Source organism: Carlito syrichta, unplaced genomic scaffold (assembly GCF_000164805.1).
Source record: "Carlito syrichta isolate Samal-C Ts95f unplaced genomic scaffold, Tarsius_syrichta-2.0.1 Scaffold303263, whole genome shotgun sequence".
Lineage (NCBI taxonomy): Eukaryota > Metazoa > Chordata > Mammalia > Primates > Tarsiidae > Carlito > Carlito syrichta.
Window position 1 is genome coordinate 380,979 of NW_007247359.1, and position 14,770 is coordinate 395,748.

At 43.1% G+C, this 14,770-nt stretch overlaps 1 protein-coding gene across 1 annotated transcript in view; it reads right to left on the reverse strand.

Annotated features, from left to right (window-relative positions):
• TSHZ2 (teashirt zinc finger homeobox 2) overlaps positions 1-14,770 on the reverse strand; it is a 493,994-nt gene that overhangs the window by 196,295 nt on the left and 282,929 nt on the right. The gene's annotated exons all lie outside the window — the stretch shown is intronic.

A 14,770-nucleotide genomic window follows, 5' to 3' on the forward strand; every position in this document is an offset into this window, starting at 1 on the left:
ATTTATCTTCTTTCCTCTCCGAGTAACTGTTGTATCTGCATCTCACACTTTGGTATAGCATTCCATAGAATTTAGCCAATGGATACCAGAAATGTGCCAAATTTTAGGCCAAACTTTTGGCTTGAGGCAAACCATCCATTTGTCTACACTTGGTATACTAGCTTTGTGGTCTTCCTGGTCAGTTCACCTCTCCGAGGGCTGGTTTCTTCACCTGCAAGCTGGGGGTAATCTGAACAACTTCTTTATAGAGTTTTGGAATAAGATTAATTGAGATATTATGTGTAGGGCCCTAGCACCTTATGCCATAGCATTTGGCCTGTCTGGAGGCAAAGGCTGGGCTCCGGTGCTTCACACCAACCAGTCATGGAATCAGGACTATCCAGGGAACACACCTGCAAGCATTGAGGACCTGCTCGTGCAGGCATGACTGCTCTAGGAGCCAAGGTATGTCCATGAAAGAGAGTTGCAGGCATGTCAATTAGGAGGAGAAACCCGCAGAGGTCAGGACTGGGACACTGGACTTAGCATCAGGAATTCAAAGACATGCCTCCAGTGCCCTTTATGGATGCATTTCACTGTGGCTAGCTTCTCATCTTGCTCCCAATTTTATGAAAAAATGCCTCAGTTTCCCCAAAGTTAAATTTGTGAATAAAGGTAAGGTCTCTGTTTACCTTTCAGAGTTGATGTTGAAATATATCAAGTTCTTTTTTGTCAAATTAAAAATATCAAGAGAAGAAGTGCCTTTCACATCATTGTTACTGATAACATAATTAATCAATATGGCGATTCAAAATAGTGCTCATTAAATGTTAGCCCTCTGTCAATGATAGGGACATTAGTGAAACTGGACACTGCCAGGCTTCATTCTAGGCATGTTTGTTACAGCATTTAATTATCACAATGGACATCATAGTATCATCAGCCTGTCACCATCATCATCATCCTATCATCATTATCTTGCCACTGTCATCATCACCATCATGATTTTCTTATCATCAACATCATCATCCTATCATCATTATCTTGCCATCATCATTATCACCACCATTGTCATCCTATCACCATCATCACCATCCTCATCCTTACCATTATCATCACCACCGCCACCACCATCAGATCACTACCTCCACCGCCTCCATTATCATCCTATCATCATCACCATTGCCATCATCACCACCACCATCATCAGATCACCACCACCACCACCACCACCATCATCCTATCATGATCACCACCACCACCATCATCAGCCTATCACCCTCACCACCACCACCAGCATCAGATCACTATCTTCACCACCTCCATTATCATCCTATCATCATCACCATTGGCATCATCACCACCACCATCATCATCCTATCATTATCATCATTACAACCACCATCATCAGATCACCACCACCATGTCATCATCACCATCATCTTATCATCATCACTTTATCCTCCTCCTCATCATCCTATCACCATCATTATCATCCTATCATCATTATCATCCTATCACCATCATTATTATTATCTTATCATCATCACTATATTTATCCTCATACCATCACCATCATCCCATCATCATCATCATCATCATTATCCTGTCTTCATCATCACCATTATCATCATCATCAGCCTTATATCATCTTTATCATCTTTGAAAACTCCAATTCAGATCCTCCAAGCCTGGCTCAATCACCAGAAAATTTACGTTGTAGCAAGTGGAATTTTTCAAGGTAGTTGGTGACAAAGAGAAGAGGGAAGTCAGAGGGAAGGACATGGCAAATTAATGACATATTCCATCCTTTCTCAGGGGCATATGTCCTCCCCTGAGAAAAAATCTGTACTTGTACTCTCTCTTTAGTTCTTCAAATAAAATAGCACAATCCATCCCACATCTTAATTTAAATCTTAAGCAAATGAAAGGGGATTTTTTTTTGAGGCAGGGGATGAAAGGGAGAAATAGAGAGAGGGAAGTGAAATTCCCTAAGTTTGCGTGCCAGATCCAGGCCGGGCAGTCCTGTGCACCATCCTGCTTAATCCTCGACACAAACTAAGGTCGTTGACTACAACCCAGTCTGTACCAGACTCCTTTATCATTTGAACATAGATTATTTTTTTGAGTCTTGTCAGCATCACTGAAAGGTTAGGATTATGAGCTTCATTTTAGGAATGAAGAAATTGAACCTCAGAAAAAAATAACTGACTTGTCCAGACTCAAACCATAGGTGAACCTGCTGGGATTTCACCCTAGTCTGTTCTGATCTCTAAAAGTCATGATTAATGTAATAGCTCAGACCTACCGATGCTATATTTTAGGTGGTTTATGTGGACTGTCTCTTTTAATCATCATAATGACCCCATGAAGAAGGGACATTGTTGGTCCCACTTCACAGATGAGCAAACTGAAGTTTAACAAGATTAGTCATCCAAGATGTATCTTAAAATATATCAACAATTGCTGTTTATTTATAGTCATATTAATTCTGAAGATGAAGTATTTGAGGCCCAATCCAAGACTCATCACAGGGAAAGAAGAAGCAAATCAAGGATTTGAACCCTGGAAGACTGGCTTCCTATCCCACACGGATAGCCACAATATGGTACTGGGAATCTGTTTCTAAGCCACACTGTTGCCTGGGTTGGCAGTCTTCTCTCCTTCTGTTTGTGTCCTTGCCTCATATTGTCATGTATAGGTCCACGGTAGGAGTTATAGATCATGCCCCTAGCCCCAAAGTACAGAAACATTTGAATTTCTCAATGATAGAGAGTAGCTTCCATTCCTGAATTGGTTCCCATCTTTTTTTGACTTGACACAACAAAGTGAATTATAAGAAATTCAAGTTGGGGTCTGCATCTTACCCTAACTCCTTTCATATTCTCCATAGAACAAATGTATTCGGGTCTTCAGGATCAGGATGGTAAGATATTTTTATCCAGAAGACATCCAAATGCCTGCCTCTCCCCCTTTATACAGTTCTCCAGTTTAGTCACACCTTCTCCCCAAAAGGTCCTCAAATACTCCAAGCCCTAGTGGCCAAGCTAGCCCTCTGGCACACCGAGTCTTTAAGGTTTCAGCTTCCCGTCACCCATCACCTGAAGCAGTCCAGGGACAGTTCGGACTGCAGGCTCTGAGTGGTGAGTATGAGTCCCAGACTCAACCTTCACCAGCTGTGTGACTTTGGACAATCACTCCAGCTTTTCTTAAAATTACAAAATATAGTTTATTTAAAAGTAAATGGGGAGGGAGGGGAGAGAGGATTCACCTCCCCAAGGAATGAGAGGGGACCAAAGCTTAAGAAAACATGGCTTGGCCTTAGCTCAAAGAGTACATGGCCACACCTTAGCTTAGCAAGGCAATGGCCCACTCCAGCTCTTAAAGCTTCAGTTTTCTCAGTTGTAAGAGAAGAGTAATAATAAAACAAACGCCTATCTCAACAAGTAGTTGGATGAATAAAATGGATGACTAAGTGACAATGACTCAGTCTGAGCTTAGCACATGTCAGGTATTCAAGAGATACCAGTGTCAGTGAATATGTCAGCACTTGCTTGTTCCTTGCTTAGTTTTACTCACTGTTTTTGAGTTTCCACCCTGAGAGGTCTCTGACATCATTAGCCATCTTTCCATAGTACTTTATTGGTACAAGGGGGAGATGGTGTGACTGGCAAGTCATGTGGTAGAAAGAACACACGTGTAGAGTCAGTCGAAGCTGGGTGCCACCCTCTCTCTGCCACTGTCTGTGACCCGGAAGTTTTTCCATGATTTCCAAGCCCCAGTTTCCTTTCATCTAAAATGAATGACTATCACTCAAAAGATTGTTGAAAGAAACAAGTGAGCAGTGCCTTTAAGGAGACAAGTGAAGGCTAAAATATGAGAAACGAAGTAACTGGAGCCTCATTTCACATCATCCTCTCTCTCCCTTTCTTTCCAGCTCACTATCCTTCTTTCAGGCACCTGTGCTTGTCCCAATTCTCACCTGACACAGGGCCTTGGCACATGCTTCTCCTGCACCTGGAACACACTTCCTATTTCACCTCTCAGTGCCTAGGTCCTTCCCGTCTCCCCTCAAGTTCTTCCTGGCCTTCATTGCCAGGTCAAGGCCCCTGCCAGAGACTTACAGAGCCACATGCACCCCTTGTAGATGGCACCTCTACCACTGTGATTTGATGTTGACCTGTGTGGTTATCTGATCCCCCTCTGCCTTGACTACTAGACTGAAATCCATGAGAACAAGAGGTGTCATGTTTGTGATTCCATCTTATCCCTAGAGCCTGGCATAGGACCTAAGAGGAAGTTGATGCTCAACGAATATTTATTAATTCACAAATAATAAAATTAATTAGCATACCCCTATTATTCTTAATACTAGCAATGATGTGAGAATGAGAACTATTATTGGTGTTTTGGAAAGTCCAAGGTCAATGGTTTCTATTTGAGTTGAGACTGCATACACTTATTGAGAAAACAAACTCTGAAGCCTTGGACTAGAAGGTGATGCAGTGAGTGTACAGATGGAAACACAGGGCCCACCCACCTCGCTAGAACGTGAGACTGTGGTTATGCATGTCTAATTAGGAAAAGTGTCCCTCCAGGGGTGGGCCAGAGCACACAAATTGCACTTCTTTTAGCTTCCAGAAGATTTCTTTCTCTGTTCTCCGCTTTTATTGTTTCTCTCTTTCACGTCTCTTCTCCCAACTTCCTTCTGCTCATCTTTCATGTCTCAGAGCAGGTGTGCCTATGCCAGAAGGCTTCTCTGACTCCCTGTGTTCCTCTGCCCACCCACTTTCAGCCTAGTTAGATGCTCCTCCTTGCTGTTTCCATAAAACCCAGGAAGTTCAATTGCTTAGTCCTTATTCCACTGCAGGTGAAGTTGGTGAAGTTGTCACTAAATATCTTCTATTAAGACTTACTCTAAAGTGGAGGTTCAGATTCTAAACTTCCCAAGCACAGGGAGCTGGTATTTTCACTGTTAAAGCCCCAGTGCCTGGTATGTATCAGAGATGCCTGAAAAATACTGGTAGGAGGGAAGGGTGAAAGAAAAGGAAGGAGGGAAGAAGAAAGAGAGGGAGGGAGGAGGGGTGAAAGGAAGGGAGGGAGAAAAGGAGGGAGGAAAAAAGAAAGAGGAAGAAAGGGAGGGAAGAAGAAAGGAAAGAAAGAGGAAGGAAAGGAGGGAGGGAAGAGGGAAGAGAGGGAGGGAAGGAAGAAAGGGAGGGAGGAAGAGAGAAAGGAAGAGAAGAGGAAGGGAGGGAGGGAGGAAGGAAAGGAGAGAGAAAGGAAGAAAGGAAGGAAAGAAGAAGGAAGGAGGGAGGGAGGAAAGGGAGACGCATTCTCTAGATTTGCTTTCTGTCCTGAAGAAGGCTTTCTGAGCCGGGCTCGGTGGCTCAGCCTGTTATCCCGCCTTTGGGAGGCTGTGGTGAGTGGATTGCCTGAGCCCGCGGGTTCGAGACCCCGCCTGGGCAGCGAGACCTCATCTCTACAATAAATCAAAAAATCAGCCGGGCATGGTAGCGCATCCCTGTAATTCTGGCTACTCGGAAGGCTGAGGCGGAAGGATCGCCGGAGCCCAGCAGGTCGAGGCTGCGGTGGCTGGGAGCGGCCACTGCACTCTAGTCTGGGCGACAGAGTGAGACTCCAACTCAAAAAAAAAAAGCCTCTCCGGTTTTCTGTTGATGTATGGGACATTCCAAATAAGGAAGCACACACCCAATTACCTCACTCTCTCCAAAGTGACAGCAGGAAGTGGACAAAAGTCACCAGGTGGGCCAGACTTGTGCCCCTCTCACAGGCGCAGTCACAGGATATCCCCGTTTTCAGGAACAATCCAGAGCAAGTCACTTGGAAGCGGTAGGCGGGGCTTCCCCAGAGAGCCTAGGAGGTGGCATTTACTGCAATGGCGCTTATTAAACAATAGAAAAGAGTGAGCAGCGCACAGAGGGGGCTGTGCAAGAGGAAGGTGCAAAAGTTTCCTCTAGATTGTACCTGCAAGTCACCTGGACTGTCTTCCTAAGTCACGTTTCCTGCTGTGACTCACCTTTCCCCCACTTTATCGCGGCTCACCTCCCACACGCCTCTTTTCTTGTTTGCCAGTCTCTCCCTTCTCTCGGCCTCTGTGGCATCGAAAGTCTGCAATTCACGCTTTCCCAAGCGCCCTAATTGTGCCTCCCTGTCTGCTGTCTCAGTGCACTGAATGTTCACGCCGAGCTTTTCTTTGGGTGTGTGAAGTCGGTTAGCTGTGTGGCCTGGGGTAAGTCGCTTAACCTCTCTGGGCCTTCTTTCTCCCTGTCTCCCTCACCCCTGAACTCTCTGGCCCTGGCCTCTTTGTCCAGCTTTCCTTTTTGATGCAGTCCATGTGCCCACCAAGACGTGTCTGTCTCCTCTGATCCCCTGATGCATCCGCAGATGCATGAGGCCTGTGGTGCCTTCAGTGTCTTGCTTCTTGGGGACGCCTCTCTCCAGGTGTTGCTTGGCTGGTCTCAGCGTAAAGGGGCCCTCTCAGCGAGACCCTCCCAGAGTCCCACGTGACCCAGCAGGTTGTCTCACCCTCTGCCCATCACGCCACCTTATTTTTCTTCATCATGACATTTTATACACTGCCTGTGTGGCAAGAACGCTACACAGGCCAAGGGGCGATCCCTTGAGAGCTATCTTCATCGAGCTGACCCTCATTCAGCTGCTGGCCTTTGCCTACTGGCGAGTGGGGACTTGGGTTGTAAAGTTGGTGGAACTTTAGAACCAGGGAAGATGTGCTCACTTGCTCGTTCTAGGCCTCCAACCTTTGGGCCAGGGGTGTGAGTATTCAGGAACATTCCGCGTCTTGTAACTGCTACAACTGAGGCACAGTTACACATATTAAAATCAACTTGTTAAGACTCCATACACTTTACAGGCACTGTTTCCGGGGGATGGGTGAGGAGCCTTGAGCACCGAGTCTGACACGTCTAGCCTGGAGTCTCAGCTCTGTCACCTGTTACTATGGGTCTTGGGCACCCGAAGCACCTTCTCTGAGCTTCAGCCTTCTCATCTCTAAAACAGGAGTCTTATCTACTCTTCAGTTTTTCTGTGAGGCTTAAGCAAATACCATAGGCCAAAGGCGTTGGGTCATATCAGCACTGGCTGAATTTCAGTCAGCACACACCCTTTCACAAGCTATGCTGGCAATGCTTATCACAGCCTGGAGCAAGAAATATATCAGTAAACGGTGAAAGATTTATATGCTCTGAAAAGAAACCAGAGTGTATATCAGATGAGCAGGGTGACCAACTTGTCCCAGTTTTTCCTGATTCTGGTTTCACATCATGGGAACTCTTCCTGCCGAAACCTGGGCAAACCTGGAAGATGAATTTCCATACAGGAGTGTCCACACTGCTTCCTTACTCTGTGTAGCAGCAACTTGATGAAATCCCAAGAAGAAGGAAGTACCGTTTCCCAAAGAACAACCCAAGAACAACTTCTCTGAGATAGAAGTGGCCTTCACTGTAAGAGCCCTAAGTTCTAGAAACAGTGGGGGTTACCTTGGGAGAGGACGCCAAGAAACAGGGCCAGTGTCTCCATTCAGCTTGCTGCCAGACTCAGAGGCTGCACATTGGTAGCACAGGGGTTAAACCTGGTCTCTGACATCCTTTGTTTAGCATGAAAGATGCTCAATACAACAATAACCACAAAACAAACTAAAACCAAAACCAGTAAAAACTCTCAATTTAGATGTTGGGAGGCTCACAGAAAGATCTGGATTTCCTACTACTCTGGAACACTCTGGAACAGCACAGGATCTCCTTGCTTTTCTTGGACACCTGCGTCTGGCCTGCTGGAGTCCTTTAGGTGACTGCCTGGCCTTATAGCACTTGTGTTAGTGACCCCTAATATTTGGGCACCAGCATCCACCATTTGCTGCAAATAAGCATACAGTAGAGTCTTGCTGCTGAGCACTAGTTTTTAAGTAGATCTGTGTTTGTTTAGGGCTGTGAGGGGAGGTTGTGGGTTGTGGAGGATGGCTCCCTAGCAAATCAAACTCACCAACAATCCACTGAGAAAGAAAGTCCCTGATCATTGGGTCTCAACAATTAGAAGATGGCTGAGTTGGAAAATCTCTATTTAAAAAAAAATCACAGCTCACCGCAGACTGCAAACCCTGGACTCCAGTGATCCTCCTGTTTCAGCTTCCCAAGACGCTGGAACTTCAGACACGTATCACTACACTTGGCTAATTTTTATTTATTTATTTGTTCATTCATTCATTCATTTATTCGTTTATTCATTGCAGCGACAAGGTTCTTGCTATGTGCCAGAACTCCTGACCTCAAGCAATCCTCCCCACCTAGCCTCCCAAAGTTTATAGACATAAGCCAGGTTTATAGACATAAGCCACCACGTGTGGTCATGTAAATATCTATTTATTTTGTTTATTTTTACAGCTAAAAGATGTAGAATCAGCCCACTGGAAACACTCTCTGTGCTTAAATATACCACATGCCTCCTGCAAGTAAACAACTAAGGAAATTCCGGGGGGGGGGGAACCCAAACAACTACTACCCATATAGTTCCTGGGCTTCTAAAGGTGAGTGTTCTCACTAGCCACACAGTTCTGTAAGATCCCCAAATGTGACATGCGCCGTTGCCTGTTGGCATCCCTTCAGCCACCAGGTGAGCCTCGCAGAACATTTACACTGGATTTAATAGGTGAACACAACTTGCACGGATTTTCAGCAAACCCCTGATCTTCCAGCGGAGTATCAGGAGAGAAAGCAACCGCACGCCCAATCCCCTTCTGTTTTGGTACCTTTCACACACTGCCTTATCTCTGCGGCCTACAGATCATTTAACAAACTGCCCCTGGATCCTTGCAGGGTGTGGCGTCATGACTGATTTAAAATCCCCGCATTGCTAAAACCGCATTGTTCTTCATCAAGTTGAGTCATTTTTATGTGAAGTGTCAAGCTCCCTAACAAATAACTCCTGCCAGACAAATCAAGTTCCTCGTCTTAGAGCCGAGGCTAAATAGTTTATAGCTTTAATCTGCTCACCGAGGTGTGCAGTCTATGACAGTAATTATAAATGCAAGGAGAAATTATAGCTGAATGCTTTAACTGCATTAGGAGCCGTTTGATGAACAATCACGATTGCCTGTTCATTTCCAACAATAGAGGGCAAGTTAGTGTCAGTGCATTAGAGAGATTTCAGTTCTGCATGGCTTTTTCTCCCATTTACCACGGAATGTCACTTGTCTCCTATAAAGTAGAAAAAAGCATCATGGAGAGCTTTAAACTTGATAGTTAGGGGGGGAAAAAGACAAAGAGAAATGCAGGGAAAACTGTTTATCATGCTTCTTTTTCTCTGTTTTGTTTAGCGGCAAGTTCATTTTCAAATTAGCTCGAGGAAGGTAACTGCTTGTTTACTTACTGTTGGCCTCGGAAATAAAATCCCTCCTCAAGCCCCTTTGGAGAAATCTTTATGGAGAGGGACTCCTTTCAATGAAGGGCAAGTTCAAAACCATCGCAGTGACTGTGTGTGTCCCCCTCTAGAGTCTGCTCTTCGTCTGAAGCCACCTAACGAAGCTAATGACACAATTTAGCTCTCTATTTTCCCCTCCTCACTTTCACAGAAAGACGTTTTTAATTTAGCTGAAGAATTACACAAATGTATTTTAAAGACATAAATCCATATAAAAAATATGAGCTAATTAAAACATTGCACTCCCTGTCGCTCACGGATTTTCAATTTAGCGAAAGAAAAAAGAATTGCATCTGGTTAAATGAAAAGATGATACTGATGGCAGATTGGAGTAAATGAAAAATAATGTTACTCTATATTAAAGCACCAAATTACACACGTCAGGATGGAGCATTCAAAAGTCCAAATGAGGGGGAAAGAGCCACGGAGACGTGTTGACACACACGTGAAGTTAAGCTGGATGGCTTGGATGAAACGCAAATGTTAAGAAAGACGATTAGGTTGTTTCTTGCTGCTTGAGAAATGCTACCATCTTGTATTTGGCCCTGTTTTCCCGAGTCTCGTTTTGTTTCCCCAAAATGCATTCCTGAGAGTCAGGGTGAAGATTAAAAAAAAAAAAAATCTTATGTCTGCATATGTTCACTGGAAAATGGGTCATTTCTTGGTTAGACACTGTGCAGTAAATGTACAATTACCTGGCTGAACAAAGGCACTAAAGTAAGGAGGACAAGAATATTCTGTGTCGCCCTGAAGGTCAGTCCTAGGCCCTGGAGTTGCAATATTTGATTTATAGCTGGAGACCCCAAGAGGCCCCAGGGGAACCCTTGCTCCTATCTCCAGTCTTATGTCGTCACATTTTATAGCTTTTTCTCTGGGCTATTGGGAGGCACCGAGAAGGCATCAGGCAAGGAAGAGGAAAAACCAAGAAGCAGAAAGTTGATCGGCATTGGACAGTTCTGGGTTTGAATCCTATCTCTGTGCTTACTGTGTGTTCTTGGACAAATCATGGAACTCTTTGAGCTTCTTTTTACCTCTCTGCAAAATGAGGGTAATATGAATAATTGTGCCAGGTTCACAGAAAGAGGCCAATAAGTGGTAGTTTTGCTGTCATTGTTATCCTAATCAAATAGCAGATTGAAGTTCTCCTGGGGGCATTAATTAGTTCAACTTGGGACATCTCAGTGAGTTTCATACACTTCAGGTGAGGTTGCAGCACATGGTAAGGCACGGGGATGCTTTAAAACTTGCTTTTCTTTTAAGCTGAATATATACCAGGCTTTGTGGAAAATACTCATCCACATTTATTTAATTCCTATAACCATCCTATGAGAGGGACATTACGTCCACATTATATAGCTATGGAAGTGAGGCACATCTTCACAACAGTGATGAGTTAGGGATTAAACCCGGCATTCTTCCTGAACGCTGCCTTTGAAACCCCATTCCTCGTCCCTGCTTCCCTGGGGACTAGTCAGAGGCTCCTCCTGTGTGCTTCTTTCAGCATTTACCCTAGACTTGTCCATCCAAATGTCTGCCACTGGCCTCAAAGGCAGACTCTTATCCTGGTTATTGGTCTCTTCCCTGGGATTAGCACATTGCTTGCCTTGGAACGATGGCTTTCTAGATATGTCGCAATGAATGAATGAGGCTCACAGACAGTGGGACCCTGAGAAATTTATACAGAATCTCTCTGCCTCCATTTCCTTCTCCATAACATAGCTGAATCAACCCCTACCTCATGGGTCTGTTTGTGAGAATAAAGTAAAATAATGTTTGTAAAGTACTTGCTGCAAGGCCTGGCGTATTTTGTTATTATAATTGGTGTGGCTGCTGGTTTACTATTATACTTCCATTGTTAGAGTCTGATACATAGTAAAAGTGCAGCCGATATTTGTTGAGGGATGAAAAAAAATGCAGGGAGAAAAAAAAAAAGGAAGGAAATAAGAAAGGAAGGAAGGGAGGAGGAAGGAAGGAAGGAGAAAGTAAGTAAGTAAGTAAGTCTGGCTGGTTTAATGGAGGGAAGAATGGCTGATGCAACTTAAAGACATTAATTAGTCCCCCATTTGGTTCTTTCTAGACTGCCATATAATTCATGCTGTTAGGATTGCCAGAATTAGCAAATAAAAACACAGGATGCCCAGTTGAATTTGAAACTCTGATAAACAATGAATTTTTAAAAATATAACTATGACCCATGTGATATTTGGGTCAGGCTTATACTAAAAACATATTTGTTGCTGATCTGAAATGCAAATTTAACTGGACGTCCATCCTGTATTTTACCTGGTAACCTTACCTACTTTTTACCCTGAACATGTGTTTTTATCAAGCCATCCACAACAACAGTGGCAGCTCACTGGACTAGAATACATTCCTGCCAACAGTTTCAAGGCTAGGTGTGCTGTTAAACTTGTACGCTATATTATATGGTAATGACTATAATTTCAAGCCTGTATGCATTTTAGACTCATTGATTTGCCTTCTCTTTAATTTCTATTATTCAAGAGCATGTGGCTTTTAAAGATATATACAAATACATATCAAAATTGTTTTAGATTACTTATGTCCTGAAATAGGGATACACATTTAATATATTCTAATGAATTTTTAATGAAAAGTTGCATTTAATATTTGGCAGGGCATTCTGCAAGATTTAAGATATACCCAAGAAAGGAAAGAAAATTCAGTTTAAAATTTGCGTCTTTCAGAAAACATAGATATGGTACAGCTCCCAAATTTTCCATCAGATCTTGACCATGCTTTCTAGAACATCATGTCAATTTGCACAATTTGTGCTATCATGCATACTAACCAAGATTAGAGTTCCAAATAACAGTGATGTTATTTCTTGACCATTTAAAAGTATAATATGCATAAATGACATGCTAAAAGAGGACCCTGAGGGTGGAGGCATTTTTTTCCTAGGTGACCAAAGCATCAAGAAGCCACCTTTATACCAATGGGGAACCATTCAGGCAGATAGGACTATTTTTAGTATTAACACAAACACACCCAGTACCTGTGCCATCTTTTCTATTTACACAACACACATACACTCCCACTGCTTTGAATGAGTCTCAGTACTCAAACCTGTTTTTCTGCAAATCTCCCAGAACTACAACCTAACAGTGATTATAAAAGGATGAAGCTTTGGTTTTGTATAGTGATAGCACAGTAATATGGTGCTTCGAAGGTCCCAATTAAAAATATGTATTCTGTACACATGCAGAGAGATGCAAAAATAGCTGTCTTATCTACGTATTTAACTGATTTCTAAGTACTTTTTGTGTATGTTTTCCCAAATTATGGGTTACCTTTGCATCTCCAGAACAGATATTGTACATTTCAGATTTTGACTGAGGACAGATACAAGCTTTCTTTTTCTTCCTTTTCCATATTTACATATCACAGTGTTTTGGCAGTGATATTAATTTGAAAAAAAAATGATTACAAACCTAACAGGTGGAAAATTGGTCTTTATTATAGCACACATAAACATTACCTATTTGTTCTCTTCACCATAATTTGGACCCACTACTACTGGATTTGAAACATCTTTCTTCTCTCTAGGTATTGTGTGTATGTCCACCTTTTTTTTTAAAGGACCAGAAAAGCATAATAGCAAGTTATAAAATTTAAAATGTTATATGGCGAATAAATAGAATGCTGCAGAGTCCCAAGCTCACGAGTAGATTCAATGGGTGCATTTCAGCGTTTCTTTCAATAGCGGGAGCTCAACAAATCATGCTTGGAAAGCAAGAGATGAATCTGCCAGTAACACATTTAATTATCATGATAAAAACATGCAAACAAAAAAGATAGTCTTCATTGGGCCCAGATAACCATTAGAATTATAAGATGGTTCCTCCCCCTGGACAGAAGCTTAGATCTTCTCACGGAGGAAAAAGTCCCAGATCAGATATTTTAGTCTTCATTTCGGCCATCCTCACACTCAGAAAAATCCCCCTACCTGATATGAGGTGCGCCCAAAGCCATTCCACGCAAAAGTCCCTCTCTACCTGCAACTATCCTGGCGTCCTACTGCTGTAGCTTGTGCTGAAAGGCTATTTCAAAACAAATGCTCTGATGAGAGGAGGTGGTGAGGGCTTATATGTCAAGCTATTATTAGCTTTTCATATCTTATTGTGGATTAATTCACTTAGAGCTAATTAGTTAAGAGCACATCTGTAATACAGGATGGCATAAACTGGACTGGTCAGCACAGAAAGTTTAGCTCAGGTTGGGTCCCCATCTTGGGGTGTGGTCCTAGGTGAAGGACAACCTGAATATATGTGAGGGCCCCTAGAATGTGGGGGGTATCATGCTGGAAGGGAGAGAAAAAGAAGCGGAGAAAATGCAGAAAAGGGAGATGAGATTTGTTAAAGCCCACCGTTATTTATGTTTGACATTTAACAATAGCTGGTGAGACTAATCGGCTAAGGTAATGGACTTTGCTCTCTGTCCTCTTTTCCTGAAGGTGATACAGGTGGTATGAAAGCATCAGTGACCATATAAGGCACTGAACGTCCATGATATTTGATGCAAATTATCTTGAAACCCTGGGACCTCATGCACATTAACAATAGGTGTGCAGAAAGCCATTTGTTCCTTTATGGGAAATCTCAAGAGCATGCGTTGCATCCATCTTTGCTAAAGGTGGACTCTGACATAGTCTATCCCCCAGAAAACCGAAAAGTGAGGGGAAAAAGATGAAAATAAGCTTATTCTCTTTTCGTTTCAATGTTCTGCAGAGAAGGATATTTTTCTACCATCCCATTAAGGGCCGGTGTTCTTTCACAGGAAACTTAATGTAAGAAATAAGCAAAGGAAAAGAGGTGGAAGACAGCAACTGCTAAAAGTAAGCTGCAAAAAGCATTCACTACAAGTAACAATAATAAAGAGAAATCTAGCCTCTTAGCAAGCCGATTAAGAAGTCTCTGTAGAGTGACTACTTCCAGCAACCCTCCAATCTTTATTTGGTGCTCACCTTTCTAGCACTTTGTAAGTCATTAGCGTTGCTATGGGAAGGAGGGGTGGTGAGATGAAATGAACGGTGAGAGCAGTTAGTACTTATTCATTAAAATAAGGGGTAGCCTTGGTGGGTTGCTGGAGGTTGCCTTGGGTAACTCAGGGGATCATGTATCATAGATATCTAGAGAAGCAGGAATCTGGTAACTTCGTCTCCCTAAACCCATTTCACTCTAATTCCTAACTCTAAACTGGAGGACTTGAGAGAATGTGTAGGATTTATTTTTCATGTTCTAGAGTCTTTCATAAAAATAAGTCCTACCCCCAGCAGTCCTACCCTGCTTGGCTTTGGGAGACGTTAGCTGCCTCT